Below are 21,399 nucleotides of genomic sequence, written 5' to 3' on the forward strand. Positions count from 1 at the left end.
CATCTCCAGTAGAGCTCTCTCCACAGTGAATTGGGTGTCACTGGTGATTTGGCTTACCATATCAAAGCAGTAGGAGCAAAAATAGGATCCCTGCAACAAGTCCAAAAAGTAGTGGCAGTCCACCAAACACAGAGTGCACGAAGTTTGGAATTATTCCGAGGACTGCTTGAAAAGGTGCTAACAGTCATGCACACAGTTTCTTAAATACATATACAATACCGCTCGTATCAGACATTTTAAGGTACATCCCAGCATTTCTGAGAAATGTATAGGGTAGTTTGTATTCAATAGGGCATGTATCTCGGCAGAGGTCCTTGCGACTTGTATATTATAGGTTTCTTTGGCCGAGGTCAGTGGCACAGTTTTTTGCAAAAGAATGGCTTTCATTCTGCTTAGAGTATCAATTTGTATTGAAGAGATGTTCAGTGAAGACCATAAAGGTGACTCCCTGGCTGTTTTGGTTTGTGGAAAGAATACTTGCATACAGCAAGTGACCCTGGATGTAACAGTCACTAGATATGGGATACCTGGCAACATGCCACAGCAGCTGTGATCGTTCAACATGAGGTAACTTCCATTTAAAAGCTTTCCAATAATTGGATCAATCACTGCAGCTGGTGAGCCTTGCAGGTGACAGGATAAGTCGGTAATGGAATCATCGCAAGCTCCGTGTAAATTAATATCCTGACAAAGGAGAGAAGTGCTTAGTGCGTTTTCACAGTTAGTAACGCTAAGAAACACTTCACTCCTCCCACTCCAACATCTGTGTGTGTTTGGTAAATCCCAGGATGTCTTGATGTATTCTTTACCTAACCTTTCATATTTGCCTGCTGGTATGTGTTTTAGGCAGTAATGAAAATGGAAAATTGTAACAGGCAGAGTGATTTTACCATGTATTATACACTCAGTAGCTGGTTTCTCTGCTACTGTGAATGGTACTTTTTCCAGTTTTTCAATGCTCAGCACACTATAGTCTGCTTCCTTTGTGCCAGTTTAATCTGTTTATCAGTGAGATTGAATTATGAAAACAGTGACGTAGTGTTGATTAAACGCCAAGGTACATGGCCTGCACACAAGTTTTGTAGCGTCCAACCTAAGAGCATGATAGAACGTAATTGAGACTGATCATGTTGCAACATGACCAAGTCTTGTTCCATGATGTCTATGGCAGAAAACACAATGCTGTCCAATGAATATATCCTGGATGACAGAGTTGTTAACCTATTGTCTACTACAGAGAGAGATTTCTCTAAATTAATACGATCAATTTCTCGTATTCGTTCTGCAATCTCTGCTTGGGTATTCTTTCATATTTCATTCTATGCAGCATATATACTGGCATATATGAAACGTTTTTGACATGGTTTTCCTGGTCCTAGCAAGACTTCCCTTAGGTCTGCGCCATCTTTAAGTAAAGATAAATGTTGTTTTACATCCTCAAGTGTAGATTTCTGTAGCCAATCAAGGCAGTTTCCCTACACTGTTTGTTGTTACTATCCCTGGATGCTGTCTTTGAACATATCTTTGGTTTGGCCTATTGCTTTTAAAACCTTGGGTTTTATTAAGGAATCGATCTTGACAGTTGGTTGTGTCTGTGGGCCAGATCAACCATTTGTTCCAATCTGGATCTGTTCTGTTGTGATGCAAAATATTATGTACGTCAACCTCCCCCATGTAGTGCTATTACTTTCAGGTCTAGGTATGGTCGGTGTGTTAATGTCTTTGATCTTGGCAAACCCAAGGCAAGACGCTTGTTGGTCTGTGTCATTCAAAAACATTATTTGCTATAGGATGACACAGGCTCTAAACAAAGCTTCTACCCCCTGCATTTGCCAATCTTTTGTACCCCAGACAGATTTTGTCTCAATGTTGCCTTTCCAAAAGTAAAAACCCTGTCTAGACATTCGGGCAATAAAGGCTGCAGAATAAATCTGTTTTGGATTGTTTAACATACTTTTCATTCCTGTTCTGTTCACATTTTTAAAGTAAAATGATTCTGGATTGGATATATTGAACTCTGAAAAATATTGAAACTTTTTCTCAAAAGTTTTTTAGCTACCCTTTGGAGGAGTAGGACAATGTTCCCATTGGTTATATATATCACGTTTCACACCTCCGGGCAAAGGAGAATGAAGACACACTCACTTTAGGCATCCTTTTATTGGTTCAATAAGTGGCAATTCAGGTAAAGTATAAGGTCATTGGCCAACGCATTTCAAACTTGTAAAGTCCTTCTTCATAGGCCTGTGGCAGTTTAGCACCAATGCACCCCAAACATAGGTCCAAAAATCAAGCAAAATGTTCGTGTTTGCTCATAATAAGCGTCCAGTGAACCAAACGTTTCTAGTGCTTTCTGGGACCTGATGTCATTCGGGGTGCAGTATAATACAATTTTACCTTCAGTGGGTGGGTGCCACAAACTGCCACAAATATCATCACCTCCCGGAATTGCCAGCCACAATCAAAACTTTGCTCAAAGTCCCGAGCGAGGCCGTCAGTAACAGCCTCTCAGGCCCGCACATGATAAAGCGGAGGTGTCGTCTTCCAGCCATTCAAATCACGTTTCACACCTCCGGGCAAAGGAGAATGAAGACGCACTCACTTTAGGCATCCTTTTATTGGTTCAATAAGTGGCAATTCAGGTGAAGTATAAGGTCATTGGCCAACGCGTTTCAAACTTGTAAAGTCCTTCTTCATAGGCCTGTGGCAGTTTAGCACCAATGCACCCCAAACATAGGTCCAAAAATCAAGCAAAATGTTCCTGTTTGCTCATAATAAGCATCCAGTAAACCAAACGTTTCTAGTGCTTTCTGGGACCTGATGTCATTCGGGGTGCAGTATAATACAATTTTACCTTCAGTGGGTGGGTGCCACAAACTGCCACAAATATCATCACCTCCCGGAATTGCCAGCCACAATCAAAACTTTGCTCAAAGTCCCGAGCGAGGCCGTCAGTAACAGCCTCTCAGGCCCGCACATGATAAAGCGGAGGTGTCGTCTTCCAGCCATTCAAATCACGTTTCACACCTCCGGGCAAAGGAGAATGAAGACGCACTCACTTTAGGCATCCTTTTATTGGTTCAATAAGTGGCAATTCAGGTAAAGTATAAGGTCAGTGGCCAACGTGTTTCAAACTTGTAAAGTCCTTCTTCATAGGCCTGTGGCAGTTTAGCACCAATGCACCCCAAACATAGGTCCAAAAATCAAGCAAAATGTTAGTGTTTGCTCATAATAAGCGTCCAGTGAACCAAACGTTTCTAGTGCTTTCTGGGACCTGATGTCATTCGGGGTGCAGTATAATACAATTTTACCTTCAGTGGGTGGGTGCCACAAACTGCCACAAATATCATCACCTCCCGGAATTGCCAGCCACAATCAAAACTTTGGCCAATGACCTTATACTTTACCTGAATTGCCACTTATTGAACCAATAAAAGGATGCCTAAAGTGAGTGCGTCTTCATTCTCCTTTGCCCGGAGGTGTGAAACGTGATTTGAATGGCTGGAAGACGACACCTCCGCTTTATCATGTGCGGGCCTGAGAGGCTCTTACTGATGGCCTCGCTCGGAACTTTGAGCAAAGTTTTGATTGTGGCTGGCAATTCAGGGAGGTGATGATATTTGTGGCAGTTTGTGGCTCCCACCCACTGAAGGTAAAATTGTATTATACTGCACCCCGAATGACATCAGGTCCCAGAAAGCACTAGAAACGTTTGGTTCACTGGACGCTTATTATGAGCAAACACGAACATTTTGCTTGATTTTTGGACCTATGTTTGGGGTGCATTGGTGCTAAACTGCCACAGGCCTATGAAGAAGGACTTTGCAAGTTTGAAACGCGTTGGCCAATGACCTTATACTTTACCTGAATTGCCACTTATTGAACCAATAAAAGGATGCCTAAAGTGAGTGCGTCTTCATTCTCCTTTGCCCGGAGGTGTGAAACGTGATTTGAATGGCTGGAAGACGACACCTCCGCTTTATCATGTGCGGGCCTGAGAGGCTGTTACTGACGCCTCGCTCGGGACTTTGAGCAAAGTTTTGATTGTGGCTTGCAATTCCGGGAGGTGATGATATTTGTGGCAGTTTGTGCCACCCACCCACTGAAGGTAAAATTGTATTATACTGCACCCCGAAAGACATCAGGTCCCAGAAAGCACTAGAAACGTTTGGTTCACTGGACGCTTATTATGAGCAAACACGAACATTTTGCTTGATTTTTGGACCTATGTTTGGGCTGCATTGGTGCTAAACTGCCACAGGCCTATGAAGAAGGACTTTACAAGTTTGAAACGCGTTGGCCAATGACCTTATACTTTACCTGAATTGCCACTTATTGAACCAATAAAAGGATGCCTAAAGTGAGTGCGTCTTCATTCTCCTTTGCCCGGAGGTGTGAAACGTGATTTGAATGGCTGGCAGACGACACCTCCGCTTTATCATGTGCGGGCCTGAGAGGCTGTTACTGACGGCCTCGCTCGGGACTTTGAGCAAAGTTTTGATTGTGGCTGGCAATTCCGGGAGGTGATGATATTTGTGGCAATTTGTGGCACCCACCCACTGAAGGTAAAATTGTATTATACTGCACCCCGAATGACATCAGGTCCCAGAAAGCACTAGAAACGTTTGGTTCACTGGACGCTTATTATGAGCAAACACAAACATTTTGCTTGATTTTTGGACCTATGTTTGGGGTGCATTGGTGCTAAACTGCCACAGGCCTATGAAGAAGGACTTTACAAGTTTGAAACGCGTTGGCCAATGACCTTATACTTTACCTGAATTGCCACTTATTGAACCAATAAAAGGATGCCTAAAGTGAGTGCGTCTTCATTCTCCTTTGCCCGGAGGTGTGAAACGTGATTTGAATGGCTGGAAGACGACACCTCCTCTTTATCATGTGCGGGCCTGAGAGGCTGTTACTGACGGCCTCGCTCGGGACTTTGAGCAAAGTTTTGATTGTGGCTGGCAATTCCGGGAGGTGATGATATTTGTGGCAGTTTGTGGCACCCACCCACTGAAGGTAAAATTGTATTATACTGCACCCCGAATGACATCAGGTCCCAGAAAGCACTAGAAACGTTTGGTTCACTGGACGCTTATTATGAGCAAACACAAACATTTTGCTTGATTTTTGGACCTATGTTTGAGGTGCATTGGTGCTAAACTGCCACAGGCCTATGAAGAAGGACTTTACAAGTTTGAAACGCGTTGGCCAATGACCTTATACTTTACCTGAATTGCCACTTATTGAACCAATAAAAGGATGCCTAAAGTGAGTGCGTCTTCATTCTCCTTTGCCCGGAGGTGTGAAACGTGATTTGAATAGCTGGAAGACGACACCTCCGCTTTATTATGTGCGGGCCTGAGAGGCTGTTACTGACGGCCTCGCTCGGGACTTTGAGCAAAGTTTTGATTGTGGCTGACAATTCCGGGAGGTGATGATATTTGTGGCAGTTTGTGGCACCCACCCACTGAAGGTAAAATTGTATTATACTGCACCCCGAATGACATCAGGTCCCAGAAAGCACTAGAAACGTTTGGTTCACTGGACGCTTATTATGAGCAAACACGAACATTTTGCTTGATTTTTGGACCTATGTTTGGGGTGCATTGGTGCTAAACTGCCACAGGCCTATGATGAAGGACTTTACAAGTTTGAAACGCGTTGGCCAAAGGCCTTATACTTTACCTGAATTGCCACTTATTGAACCAATAAAAGGATGCCTAAAGTGAGTGCGTCTTCATTCTCCTTTGCCCGGAGGTGTGAAAAGTGATTTGAATGGCTGGAAGACGACACCTCCGCTTTATCATGTGCGGGCCTGAGAGGCTGTTACTGACGGCCTCGCTCGGGACTTTGAGCAAAGTTTTGATTGTGGCTGGCAATTCCGGGAGGTGATGATATTTGTGGCAGTTTGTGGCACCCACCCACTGAAGGTAAAATTGTATTATACTGCACCCCGTATGACATCAGGTCCCAGAAAGCACTAGAAACGTTTGGTTCACTGGACGCTTATTATGAGCAAACACAAACATTTTGCTTGATTTTTGGACCTATGTTTGGGGTGCATTGGTGCTAAACTGCCACAGGCCTATGAAGAAGGACTTTACAAGTTTGAAACGCGTTGGCCAATGACCTTATACTTTACCTGAATTGCCACTTATTGAACCAATAAAAGGATGCCTAAAGTGAGTGCGTCTTCATTCTCCTTTGCCCGGAGGTGTGAAATGTGATTTGAATGGCTGGAAGACGACACCTCCGCTTTATCATGTGCGGGCCTGAGAGGCTGTTACTGACGGCCTCGCTCTGGACTTTGAGCAAAGTTTTGATTGTGGCTGGCAATTCCGGGAGGTGATGATATTTGTGGCAGTTTGTGGCACCCACCCACTGAAGGTAAAATTGTATTATACTGCACCCCGAATGACATCAGGTCCCAGAAAGCACTAGAAACGTTTGGTTCACTGGACGCTTATTATGAGCAAACACAAACATTTTGCTTGATTTTTGGACCTATGTTTGGGGTGCATTGGTGCTAAACTGCCACAGGCCTATGAAGAAGGACTTTACAAGTTTGAAACGTGTTGGCCAATGACCTTATACTTTACCTGAATTGCCACTTATTGAACTAATAAAAGGATGCCTAAAGTGAGTGCATCTTCATTCTCCTTTGCCCGGAGGTGTGAAACGTGATTTGAATGGCTGGAAGACGACACCTCCGCTTTATCATGTGCGGGCCTGAGAGGCTGTTACTGACGGCCTCGCTCGGGACTTTGAGCAAAGTTTTGATTGTGGCTGGCAATTCCGGGAAGTGATGATATTTGTGGCAGTTTGTGGCACCCACCCACTGAAGGTACAATTGTATTATACTGCACCCCGAATGACATCAGGTCCCAGAAAGCACTAGAAACGTTTGGTTCACTGGACGCTTATTATGAGCAAACACAAACAGTTTGCTTGATTTTTGGACCTATGTTTGGGGTGCATTGGTGCTAAACTGTCACAGGCCTATGAAGAAGGACTTTACAAGTTTGAAACGCGTTGGCCAATGACCTTATACTTTACCTGAATTGCCACTTATTGAACCAATAAAAGGATGCCTAAACTGAGTGCGTCTTCATTCTCCTTTGCCCGGAGGTGTGAAACGTGATTTGAATGGCTGGAAGACGACACCTCCGCTTTATCATGTGCGGGCCTGAGAGGCTGTTACTGACGGCCTCGCTCGGGACTTTGAGCAAAGTTTTGATTGTGGCTGGCAATTCCGGGAGGTGATGATATTTGTGGCAGTTTGTGGCACCCACCCACTGAAGGTAAAATTGTATTATACTGCACCCCGAATGACATCAGGTCCCAGAAAGCACTAGAAACGTTTGGTTCACTGGACGCTTATTATGAGCAAACACGAACATTTTGCTTGATTTTTGGACCTATGTTTGGGGTGCATTGGTGCTAAACTGCCACAGGCCTATGAAGAAGGACTTTACAAATTTGAAACGCGTTGGCCAATGACCTTATACTTTACCTGAATTGCCACTTATTGAACCAATAAAAGGATGCCTAAAGTGAGTGCGTCTTCATTCTCCTTTGCCCGGAGGTGTGAAACGTGATTTGAATGGCTGGAAGACGACACCTCCGCTTTATCATGTGCGGGCCTGAGAGGCTGTTACTGACGGCCTCGCTCGGGACTTTGAGCAAAGTTTTGATTGTGGCTGGCAATTCCGGGAGGTGATGATATTTGTGGCAGTTTGTGGCACCCACCCACTGAAGGTAAAATTGTATTATACTGCACCCCGAATGACATCAGGTCCCAGAAAGCACTAGAAACGTTTGGTTCACTGGATGCTTATTATGAGCAAACACAAACATTTTGCTTGATTTGTGGACCTATGTTTGGGGTGCATTGGTGCTAAACTGCCACAGGCCTATGAAGAAGGACTTTACAAGTTTTAAACGCGTTGGCCAATGACCTTATACTTTACGTGAATTGCCACTTATTGAACCAATAAAAGGATGCCTAAAGTGAGTGCGTCTTCATTCTCCTTTGCCCGGAGGTGTGAAACGTGATTTGAATGGCTGGAAGACGACACCTCCGCTTTATCATGTGCGGGCCTGAGAGGCTGGTACTGACGGCCTCGCTCGGGACTTTGAGCAAAGTTTTGATTGTGGCTGGCAATTCCGGGAGGTGATGATATTTGTGGCAGTTTGTGGCACCCACCCACTGAAGGTAAAATTGTATTATACTGCACCCCGAATGACATCAGGTCCCAGAAAGCACTAGAAACGTTTGGTTCACTGGACGCTTATTTTGAGCAAACACGAACATTTTGCTTGATTTTTGGACCTATGTTTGGGGTGCATTGGTGCTAAACTGCCACAGGCCTATGAAGAAGGACTTTACAAGTTTGAAACGCGTTGGCCAATGACCTTATACTTTACCTGAATTGCCACTTATTGAACCAATAAAAGGATGCCTAAAGTGAGTGCGTCTTCATTCTCCTTTGCCCGGAGGTGTGAAACGTGATTTGAATGGCTGGAAGACGACACCTCCGCTTTATCATGTGCGGGCCTGAGAGGCTGTTACTGACGGCCTCGCTCGGGACTTTGAGCAAAGTTTTGATTGTGGCTACCAATTCCGGGAGGTGATGATATTCGTGGCAGTTTGTGGCACCCACCCACTGAAGGTAAAATTGTATTATACTGCACCCCGAATGACATCAGGTCCCAGAAAGCACTAGAAACGTTTGGTTCACTGGACGCTTATTATGAGCAAACACGAACATTTTGCTTGATTTTTGGACCTATGTTTGGGATGCATTGGTGCTAAACTGCAACAGGCCTATGAAGAAGGACTTTACAAGTTTGAAACGCGTTGGCCAATGACCTTATACTTTACCTGAATTGCCACTTATTGAACCAATAAAAGGATGCCTAAAGTGAGTACGTCTTCATTCTCCTTTGCCCGGAGGTGTGAAACGGGATTGGTTATATATATATATATATTTATACATTTCTAGGCATTGCAGATTTTTGCAAGAAATGATGACCTTAATGGTTATAACAATTCATTTGTTCATAGTCTGATGAACCCTCTAAGTATTCATGATTTGTGAATACTGCAGACATTTCTAGATCAGACATCATGTTATTAACAGTCTTGAAGTCCCAATCATCAGAAAAGGTACTAGATGTAACAAAATCACTCAATGAAATCTTGAATAAGTGTGGAATCTTCAACAGCTCCGACGGGCCATAAATGTCATATTCTGTTTCGTCCCAAACTATACCATCTTGTATACGAACGGCTGTGATGTTTACTGCTGACAAGTCGCTTTGTTCACGATGTAATGATTTGTGTGGCTGGAGAAGTAAGTTAACTCTTTTACTTGCTGTGTCCATTTGAATATATCTTCCATTTATCAGCATACCCAGAGTCATTACCAGAGCTAACCAAAGTAGAAAGAAAAATATTCCCAAAACAATCCGAAGTTCAATCCATGGTGAAACCAGATACGTTTTTTCCAGGTGATGAAAAAAGTCAGTTGCTTGTTCTTTGAAAGTTCTTTTTGCTGGCATTGTTTCTAGTTCGCTGAGATCCTCAGAAAACGTATCAAAATTAATGAAATAGCCAGAGGCAGTTCTGTCAATGGTTGGAATTGCATTCGATTGGTTGAAATCGCCGGAACCACTTGATCACTTATTACTTTGTAGACAGGTGTTTCAGGACGAACTGTTATTTGGGTCTCAAGAGGAACTAGTTCCATAGCTTTGTTGCTTAGTCCATCTTTTGTCACTGTAGAATCCTCAAAGGTGATGAGTCTTTCAGTTTGAACCTCTTGGATTGTAGCTAGAGGAGTGCGTCTGCTACATTGGTGGAGTCCACTTGGCCTACTGCTTAGTATCGGCCACATAGTGTGGTTTGATCAGATCGATAGACACAAATCTGTTCTCTTTTTTTGCCAGCAAGGGGCGACAGTAGTACTGTTCTTCACCCGTGGGTTGCTAGGACAGGTACTGGTTGTCTGTAAGAAGGCCCATATTCCTTCTTGTCCGCAATCTTTTCTTTGACTAGATCACCAAGCTTTGGGATCCAGACAGGCCTTGCTGGGATGGTTGCTTTTTCCCCAGTGGCGGTTGGCTTCAGGAACACGTTGCTTTGTTTCAATCTTAGTTCATTTAAGTCCTGTAAAACAGCCAAACGATCTTTGATATCAAATTTCTTATTTTCCACCACTGTTCCATGACAATCAAGATCTGGAACCAACATTCTTGTCCCAAATAGGACCTCATATGGAGTGACACCCCCTAGAGAACTTCTTGGCAAAGTGTTAAGTGCACGTTAAACCTCAATAACATGTTTGACCCACCCATTACCCAAACCTAATACCCTAGCTGTTATAGACTGCTTTATGTCCCGGTTTTTTCTTTCTACAACAGAATTTCCTTCAGGATGGAATGGAGAAGAGTACCGCAATTCAACGCCCAAACTGGCCATGGCTTCTTTGTAAGCTCGAGAGCTAAACGCATGGCCCTGCACAGAGTGTAGTGTGCCTATTGCGTATGTGCCAATAAAGGCTCGCAAATCTTTTATAACAGTTCGAGAGTCAGCCGAGCGCTGAGGCCACATCCAAAGGAACCTTGATTTAGTGTTTATTCGACTGCATTCGTCCACAAGGACGCCTGCACGTTGATAGTCTAATGCTGTCTAACAATGGTGTCTGTACTGGGCTGGCTATGCTGTAGTCAGGTATCTGGTGGTGTTCTGTGCTGCGATCTCTATTGCAGTTTATGCAGTTAATGACGAAGATGTGAATATGTGCATTCATTCCTTGCCACCAGTACATCTCTTTTAAAGTTAATATTGTTCCAGAGATCCCCTGATGTATCAGACCTCTCCCAGATGTGCTTCATAAATCAAAGATGCTCTTCGTTCCATGTTTGGAATTATTCCATCCCCCACTCCAGGAATTCGAGCAACGGAACGCTGTTCGCATCAATTATATATGAGTATTTGAGTGGAAACTTTTTAGGTAACACTGCACCGCTCCCTTTGCTTGAAGCAGTGACAGCCAGTATGTTTTCACTGTCTATTTTAGTTTTTCAATGAGTCTTTGCAGCTACGGAAGCCGTTTTCACAGCCCTCTTTGTGGTTTCATCAGCCAATGAATTCCCTACAACGGGAATGCTAACAATTTGATGACTCAGCGTGTCTATCACGTAAGTCTTTTGTAGTCCGTCTCACAACTGAACTACTTGTTCCCAAAAAGTGTTATGCTGAATTGTGCCACCTTTTGCATCTTTGAAACCATTTTCAAGCCAATTCTGTAAATATTCATTGTAAGATTGAACACAGTAAAAGGAATCGCACACTATGAGAGTGGGGAATTCATGATCCGTATTTTCAAGTGCCATTATGAATGCTTGTAGTTGAGCTCGCTGAGCTGCACAATCTCCTAGAGAATGCGTTTTTGTAACTAGAGGTCTGAATTTGCCATTGCTCATACAACCTTTAACGATCGCGCATTCTGCACCATAGGCTTGCTTACCTTCCATAGCGGGTTGTGCAGATCCGTCACTATAAATTATACATACATACTGGTCAAGATGGAGAATTTTAGTAGGCAGAGGACATTCTTGTTCATATTGCAGGAATGCTTGTGTTTTTAAATAAGGATCAAAAAAGTATTCAACATCAGTTGCAGCAAGAGAATTAACTCATTGTATCCATCTTGAATGTAAAGCTTTTCCATTCGGAATTCTGGCTTTTGTAACTGCCTCTAAGTCTGGTACAGGACTTACGACCATTATGAGTTTCCCCTGTGCTAGGGCCATCTCTTTTGCTACAGCTGTTTGAACTGCTGTCAGAATTTTTTCTGTAGAAGGGAATTTCATTTCTGCTTGCATGTACAAATGTAATTTGAATGCAATCGGTACTTTTTCACCTTTGTTAAAAGTTAAGTAGGTGAATCTGCATTGACCCGGAATGATTAGGATCACTAAGTTTCGTACGTTTACGCATGTTTGTAAATGTTTGGTTGCAAACATGTCTGTTTGTAGTGAACGCAAAATTTCTGTGTGTTTTTGTGGTTTGATTAATTCGTAGAGAGGTTTAACCCTTTCTGCGTAGTTTAGAATGTATGTTCTTCCAAAATTCAGGAAACCTAGAATTGATTGTACGTTTTTCCACGTTTTTGGAGGTTGGAGCAGCGCACACTTTTCCAAAAAGTTGGCTGCCAGGTTTTTGCCTTCACTTGATAGTTCATATCCTAGGAAAAGGACATTGAGATGGGCAATTCTTGATTTTTTTAAATTGAATTTATAACCCTCAGAGGCGAAGCCCAGTATAATGGTGTTCACCCTGTTCAAGTGCCTGTGCAGGTCATCGTCTGTCAGATAGATATCATTGGCATATGAAAATGCCTCGTCATCATAAGTTTATAGTAACTCTGTTACCCTTGCTGAGAATAACCCCTAACTATTCTTGAATCCTTTAGGTAGACGACAGAACTGACCCTGTGTCCCCATTATTGAGAAAGCGGTCAAATGCCTACTTTCAGGTGCAATGTTTTGACAAAAAAAAACATTTGAAATTTCTAATGTGGTTTTATATTTTTTACGCGCAATGTTATTCATTAATGCTGTACTGTGTGCATTTTGCACTGCAAATGTTTTGCAACAAGAGTTTAAGTGTCTGTAATCCAAAACAAGACTATATGTATTATCTGGTTTGGAAACAGGAATTAAAGGATTGTTCATTGATGAGGTGCATGTTTCAATCACCCCTTGGTTTTCAAGTTGATCTAAGATCTCCCTGACCTGTTTTTTAGCTTCTTGCTTAACTGGCTACTACCTTTGTGCAGTTGGTTAATTTAACTGGATGTTGTGGTGAGGTGAATCCTCATCCCATCCTACATGATTTTTGTATAATGCTGGGGCTTTTGCAACTCCCCATTTCTTCACATAAGTATATTTTAAATGTACTTGAATAAGGTTAGATAAGGCTGGCATAATGATGACTTTGCCATGTGGGCACTCTGACAAATTCTGGTGGCCAGTCCTGTTCTGCTAGAAGTATATCATAGCCCTTAGAAAGTCGCTCCCAAAAGAGTGATTTCACTTTTCTTGGTATGTCTCCCTCCATTCGGCTTGTTATTTCATATAACCTATGTGGAGAACTAACCCTAGTATCTGCAGTTTCAACTTCAATGTCTACATTCAAGTCCACTGTCTCCAGAAGTTCCTTCAGGTTCTGGCGAGCTATTGTTACTTCTGCTGGGCTGTCCAACATTGTCTGAGCCCATTCTCCGTTCCTGAGCTGTGTTCTCAGAATCCTCGGCGTGTCTGATCTTTAGACCTGCTATCTTCTTTTTGGAGAAGTGTAGTTTTGGTTTGCTTTTCTGAACGTGTTTTATCGTCTTTGGACTTCACACGTTCTTCCTTGTGTTCCGACCATCACCTTCTTTCGGATGTCTGTGACGATATCTGAATGGTACGAGAGGAACGTGTATCAGTATCTTGATACCTGTCAAGTTGTCTCAAATTATCCCTAATCCTGAGGTTATACCTTCTTTTAGAGGGCTCCTTTTGAGGAGACCTACCTCTGGATTGAGAATCTCTCTCTTTTGAATGTTGTTTGCTATTTTCCCACTTCTTTTTAGAAGATGTAGGATTGGTTTTACTAAAGATCTTTTCAGGACTTTCAGACAGTTGTGGTTTAACTGGTTTCCCACCCAAACTGTCTCTGCCTAATTCTTCATAGTATTTATCAATTGTTCTGGCTAGCTCTTGTGGTTGTTCTGTTACATCAAATTCCCTTATTCCTGGCGCTTTGCCACTGATGCTGCTTCTCCTTTAATATTAGATAACATTATTGTTGAGACATGGTTAGAAATGTTCAGTAATTTCATACCTAAATTCAGAGCAGGCTCTGTTTCAGGAAGTCAGGTATCACCGCCATAGACGGAACACCATGTGTTTTAGTGTAGATAGTAGCAAAGACTGTGCCCTAAGTGGTGCAGTCTTCCAGATGTGGTGTTATCCCCATTGGTAAACAGATTGTTAGAATTTTATGTTTCTCATAAGGGCTGGTATTAGCAAATACCGCTTTGATTGGAGTAATTTTCTGTGCTATCCAGAATGGAATTTGTTCACGTTTTGCGGGCAACTTACCCATAACTGCGTGTAAAGTCTGTGGAGTGTTTTTTTGTGTATTCCCCTGGTGAGAGGTTTGTTGTGGAATAACTAATGGTGGTTGGGCTGTGAGAGTCTGCATGACATATTGGACCAATTGTCTGTAGATTTTGATTATCTCTATGAGTTGAGCACGTAATTCCACGTCTGTCATGTCTTCAATTTCAGGATGAGGTGTGCATCCTGATAAAACCAGCCATGTTGCTCCTGGTCTACCAAGTGGACCGAGCCTTGTAATGTGATTTAAATGTTTTAGAGCACCTTTACACCAGAGATTATGCTCCTGGTATTTGAGCGGAATTTCAACATCCTCGAAAGGAATATATTCCTCTGGTGGATCATTTTCTTTGTAGAAGTGAAACAAATGTGTTACTGGATTTAATTGTGGGAATACTATCCATGAGTAGAATACCTCTCATCTGATGAGAATCATGTGCCTCTATCACAAACACTGCTCTACCACCTCTTGGTATTAGGCCATGTTTTATAGGTTTTAGAGTGATGTCTCTCCTTAAATTTGGAGGATCGATTATTGCATTCTCCTCGGTTTCATTAAAACCTGTATTGTCAAGAAGTACTGCGACTTCGACGGGTACAGTTCCGTTGATAATGGCGTCGTCGACCATTGTGTAATGAAAGTTGCAGAGCAAGTTTCAAGGGAACAAAGATAAGGTGCACAATATTTTGGAACCCTGTATCCTTCAACATTGAACAAACCAAAAAAAGCTAATACATAGGATGTCCACACAGTTTTTAGGTTTCGCCTGGCGATCTGCTGCGCAGCAGCGTTCGCGCAGGCGAAATCTTTTGAGAACAGTCTGGGGCTTTGTTCCGCCTCTCTGTTCCATTGGCTAGCTCCATAAATGGAGGCTAGCCATTGGAACAGAGATGCGTCACTCATTCACCGAGCAGATTCGTGGGCGTTCCGGCGATTTTTACTCATCCCGCCCATTTTTGTGAGTCATGCGGCAGTGGGCGGTTGTTTGGCAAAAAAACACGCCCCCGAATCGAGAAAATGGCGGCCCTTTTGTCATGCCATTTTGCTCTGATCTCCGCCGGAAGAAGTTGTGCTCGTTCCCAAAAGCGATCTCTTTCAGTTTTGTGATTGCCCTCCTGCTCCCTCCCTCCCCACTCCTGTCTGTCCATCTGCTTAGAAGCTCTCTCTTCTGCTGCCTTTTTCTATCCCCGCCTTGACCCCTCCGCTGTGTGCCCACACCCTCAAAACCTTCATATTCGATATGCGGCTCTCCCAGTCGAGGCACATATTTACACCCTGGCCACAAGAACGGCGGACTGGTGATTTCTAAACAGTGCGTGAGCGGCAAGCCATGTTTTCATGCCCCCCCCCAGCCCACACTTTTCTGCCCCTGTATCTGCTCTCATCCGCCATCACCACGTCTATCCTAATAGAAAAGGGAATAATCACACCAGTAATAATATTACCAGCTCTGCACATCGCGTGTGACAACTTGACGAGGCTCTTAGGGGGGGAGGAGCGACGTGCGCACCACCTGCCCGCGCACAAGTGCTGATGTACGTGCATGCCGCGTGCACGAGCATGCAGGCGTCCCTTGGGGGAGGGGGTGTTTGTGCGTGTGTGCATGTCTTTGTTTGCGTGGATGTGTGTGCGCCCATGTGTGCGTGTGTGTGTGTGTGTGTGAGTGTGCGTGTGAGCATGTAGCTCGTGGAGCCTGCATCCTACTGACGTCAAGGTCTGAGTTAAACACCTCTTGTGAGAGGACCCAGCGCCCTGCACGGCCCGCGCCCTGATGCATACAGTTGTTATAAGAAACAGGGTTGAACCCAATATAGTCAGTAGGGACCTGGGTAGTAATATAGAATAAGAGGAAGGGGTCCCGTGACCAGAATGCAGAAATTACAAATTTACACCATTTGTATTCAACATTTCAAAAAAGAGAAAACTGTTTAAAGGAAGCAAAAAAGAATTTAATTCGAGATTGCATACATCCTAATCAATGGATATCTCACTTATTTGGTACATCCTTTTGGTATCACAATTTATATACAATGCGTGCCCACATTCACAACAGGAAGGGGGTGGCGTGAGGGAAAGTGTGGGGGGTAAGATATGTGCGATCTGATTCATTCAGTGACAAGTCTTATTGTAAACTTCTAAGACCATGTACATGCGGTCCCTGAAAACAGGGCCACAATTAGTGGCTCCTAAAAGAGTCCAAATTTATCGATGATAAAGATCGGCCTAACTCCGTTATAGCCGTAAGTGTCTGATTGGGGGCCGGAGTTGGTCGTGGGTGATGTAGTCGTCTACGTTTCGACCCAATACATGTAGGTTTCTTTTCCTTACAGGAGGGTCTTCTTCAGGACAAGCAGGGTTGTGGGTGGGCAACCACCTGGGGAGTAATTGGAAAAGCGAATTAGAAAACCACCAATCCTGTATTTTGTTTCATAGGATGGTAGTTCCAGATAAATAAATTAACTCTACGTTAAAGAAGGGGAGACAGCCGTGTTGTCTGTCTCTGTGTAAATCCTAAAGGTAAAAATGAAAGATATGGACTCACGCTCACCTTTCACAAAGGGGCGTTGGGGTTGGACTTGAAGGTAGTTATTCTCTTGGTCCAAGTTGGTAAGTAACTCTAAATTTTTAAAAAGAAGAAATAGTGTTTTGGTATACAAGTTTAACCAATTAAGAGCTAGTACATGTTATCCGAGGTCTGGTTTCCAAGATTGGAGATGTGTACATTCATCTTGGACGGATAACAAAGAAAGGAAAGGGCTAGTGCTAGTTCATCCATTTATTGTGAACTAAAATATTCCTCTATGTTATTACCTGTAAACCCTACACGGTATGGAAGCAACTAGTTAGTGGTGTGCAAGAGTTCTCCACCTGCAAAGATGAAAGACAGGATGTCTGTTTGCACGGCAAAAGAACCAGATATGCAAGTGATAATTACTGACATTATTGTAAGGGAGCTTACCACAAACAACAGTATTATAGTTCTATTGTACACAGTATAGTGGACCTCAATCGGGCATTTTTATTCTTTCCAGGGCACCCACGAGTTAGGGCTAGGAGACCTAGGTTTGGAAAGAAAACTCATCCAGTAAATATATTAATCGTCTGCAGAAGGACAGGTTATTTAAAGTATCTAAGTTTTTATGTTTTTAAGTCACATATCATTACCAGGAAACGGCAGCAGGAGATTTGATGTTATTATGCACCTTCTTATGAATTCACCAATGTGACTTGTACAATTCAAACTGAAACAGGGCGGCTTGTAAATCTGCTTTGAAAAGGAGAGAGTTCTGACATTACTAAGATACTAAACCGTGCAAAAATATGCACCTAGCATTCAAAGGGAACATTAGCAAAGGTAACGTTACCAATTAGCCTGTTCTGCATTCACTGAGCCATCTGATGGAAGGGGTGATTAGTTTGCCTAAAAAGAATGCGGAGAATAGTCCATGATTCTCAAATAAAGCGGGAAGTCATTACAGATTGTAAGGAGACTTGATTAAATCAAAACGCGTTCCTACCTGTCACCGCCTGGCGGACTTGGAAGTTCTAGGGAACTGAATCGCCGTGTGTGTATCCCGTCTCCTGGAGACCAAAAAGGAACACACGCATTAGGAATATATTCCGACACTCGTTCTCGCCGTCCACAAAATCAAAGGCAGGGGGAGGGCTGTCTAGTTTTTACCTGATTAGAAAGTCCGGAGTCAATGATTAAGATCGTCCCGGCGCTACCGCTACCGATGTGGTTCCTAGCTCGGTGACCGCGTTAGTGAGACACTTCCTGGTAACTATCAGCACCGGGGGCGGAGCCTCGGAAACTTTTAATGGGAACCGAAAAAAGACTATAGCTATACCTCAATCATTTAGATTAGAGGGTTGTCTGTCGATCTCCTATTGATACCATGTTTACATTGGCAAAGCATTGGAATTTAAATCAAGTCTCCTTACAATCTGTAATGACTTCCCGCTTTATTTGAGAATCATGGACTATTCTCCGCATTCTTTTTAGGCAAACTAATCACCCCTTCCATCAGATGGCTCAGTGAATGCAGAACAGGCTAATTGGTAGCGTTACCTTTGCTAATGTTCCCTTTGAATGCTAGGTGCATATTTTTGCACGGTTTAGTATCTTAGTAATGTCAGAACTCTCTCCTTTTCAAAGCAGATTTACAAGCCGCCCTGTTTCAGTTTGAATTGTACAAGTCACATTGGTGAATTCATAAGAAGGTGCATAATAACATCAAATCTCCTGCTGCCGTTTCCTGGTAATGATATGTGACTTAAAAACATAAAAACTTAGATATTTTAAATAACCTGTCCTTCTGCAGACGATTAATATATTTACTGGATGAGTTTTCTTTCCAAACCTAGGTCTCCTAGCCCTAACTCGTGGGTGCCCTGGAAAGAATAAAAATGCCCGATTGAGGTCCACTATACTGTGTACAATAGAACTATAATACTGTTGTTTGTGGTAAGCTCCCTTACAATAATGTCAGTAATTATCACTTGCATATCTGGTTCTTTTGCCGTGCAAACAGACATCCTGTCTTTCATCTTTGCAGGTGGAGAACTCTTGCACACCACTAACTAGTTGCTTCCATACCGTGTAGGGTTTACAGGTAATAACATAGAGGAATATTTTAGTTCACAATAAATGGATGAACTAGCACTAGCCCTTTCCTTTCTTTGTTATCCGTCCAAGATGAATGTGCACATCTCCAATCTTGGAAACCAGACCTCGGATAACATGTACTAGCTCTTAATTGGTTAAACTTGTATACCAAAACACTATTTCTTCTTTTTAAAAATTTAGAGTTACTTACCAACTTGGACCAAGAGAATAACTACCTTCAAGTCCAACCCCAACGCCCCTTTGTGAAAGGTGAGCGTGAGTCCATATCTTTCATTTTTACCTTTAGGATTTACACAGAGACAGACAACACGGCTGTCTCCCCTTCTTTAACGTAGAGTTAATTTATTTATCTGGAACTACCATCCTATGAAACAAAATACAGGATTGGTGGTTTTCTAATTCGCTTTTCCAATTACTCCCCAGGTGGTTGCCCACCCACAACCCTGCTTGTCCTGAAGAAGACCCTCCTGTAAGGAAAAGAAACCTACATGTATTGGGTCGAAACGTAGACGACTACATCACCCACGACCAACTCCGGCCCCCAATCAGACACTTACGGCTATAACGGAGTTAGGCCGATCTTTATCATTGATAAATTTGGACTCTTTTAGGAGCCACTAATTGTGGCCCTGTTTTCAGGGACCGCATGTACATGGTCTTAGAAGTTTACAATAAGACTTGTCACTGAATGAATCAGATCGCACATATCCTACCCCCCACACTTTCCCTCACGCCACCCCCTTCCTGTTGTGAATGTGGGCACGCATTGTATATAAATTGTGATACCAAAAGGATTTACCAAATAAGTGAGATATCCATTGATTAGGATGTATGCAATCTCGAATTAAATTCTTTTTTGCTTCCTTTAAACAGTTTTCTCTTTATTGAAATGTTGAATACAAATGGTGTAAATTTGTAATTTCTGCATTCTGGTCACGGGACCCCTTCCTCTTATTCTGATGCATACAGTGCCTTGAAGTGTAAAATATAAGATTGTGAGTTATATATTTATCCAGTTTACCTACTTGGTGCAAATATTAGTTTTTCATCCCCCCACAGTCTTCATCCTCCCCTCCCCCACCTCCCCCCACCACCCATCACACATACTGCGCCCTCCTCGGGGAGGGGGGCAGCAGGCGCCTCCCCCGGTCGAGGCACATATTTACACCCTGGCCACAAGAACGGCGGACTGGTGATTTCTAAACAGCGCCGTAAGCGGCAAGTCATGTTTTCATGCCCCCCCAGCCCCCACTTTTCTGCCCCTGTATCTGCTCTTGTCCGCCATCACCACGTCTATCCTAATAGAAAAGGGAATAATCACACCAGTAATAATATTACCGGCTCCGCACATCCGGTGTGAGAACTTGACGGGGCTCTTAGGGGGGGAGGGGCGTGCGCACTGCCTGCCTGTGCACAAGTGCTGATGTGCGTGCATGCTGCGTGCACGTGCATGCAGGCGTCCTTTGGGGGTAGGGGGTGTTAGTGCGTGTGTGCATGTCTTTGTTTGCGTGGATGTGTGTGTACGCGCGTGTGTGTGTGTGTGAGTGTGCGTGTGAGTTTGTATGAGCATGTAGCGCGTGGAGCCTGCATCCTACTGACGTCAAGGTCTGAGTTAAACACCTCTTGTGAGAGGACCCAGCGCCCTGCACGACCCGCGCCCTGATGCATACAGTGCCTTGAAGTGTATAATATAAGATTGTGAGTTATATATTTATCCAGTGTACCTACTTGGTGCAAATATTAGGTTTTCATCCCCCCACAATCTTCATCCTCCCCTCCCCCACTGCCCCCCACCACCCATCACACATACTGCACCCTCCTCGGGGAGGGGGGCAGCAGGCGGCTCCCCCAGTCGAGGCACATATTTACACCCTGGCCACAAGAACGACGGACTGGTGATTTCTAAACCGCGCCTTGAGCGGCAAGCCATGTTTTCATGCCCCCCCAGCCCCCACTTTTCTGCCCCCCCGTATCTGCTCTCGTCCGGCCATCACCACGTCTATCCTAATAGAAAAGGGAATAATCACACCAATAATAATATTACCGGCTCCGCACATCGCGTGTGACAACTTGACGAGGCTCTTAGGGGGGGAGGAGGGGCTTGCGCACCGCCTGCCTGCGCACAAGTGCTGATGTGCGTGCATGCCACGTGCACGTGCATGCACGCGTCCCTTGGGGGAGGGGGTGTTTGTGCGTGTGTTCATGTCTTTGTTTGCGTGGATGTGTTTGTGCGCGTGTGTGTGCGCGTGTGTGTGCGTGTGCGTGTGTGAGTGTACGAGTGAGTTTGTGTGAGTATGTAGCGCGTGGAGCCTGCATCCTACTGACGTCAAGGTCTGAGTCTAACACCTCTTGTGAGAGGACTCAGCGCCCTGATGCATACAGTGCCTTGAAGTGTATAATATAAGATTGTGAGTTATATAGTTATCCAGTTTACCTACTTGGTGCAAATATTATCCAGAAAGGTCACGCTACAGGTGGCCTGGCAAAGGCCACCTTTACATGCAAGTGGGACTGTGAAAAAGGACCTAGCCCTCTTTGTTTTCAAAATATATCAACTGACCAGTCCACATCCTATAGTGTAGATTTG

This window comes from Lissotriton vulgaris, chromosome 5 (assembly GCF_964263255.1).
Source record: "Lissotriton vulgaris chromosome 5, aLisVul1.2, whole genome shotgun sequence".
Taxonomy (NCBI): Eukaryota; Metazoa; Chordata; class Amphibia; order Caudata; family Salamandridae; genus Lissotriton; species Lissotriton vulgaris.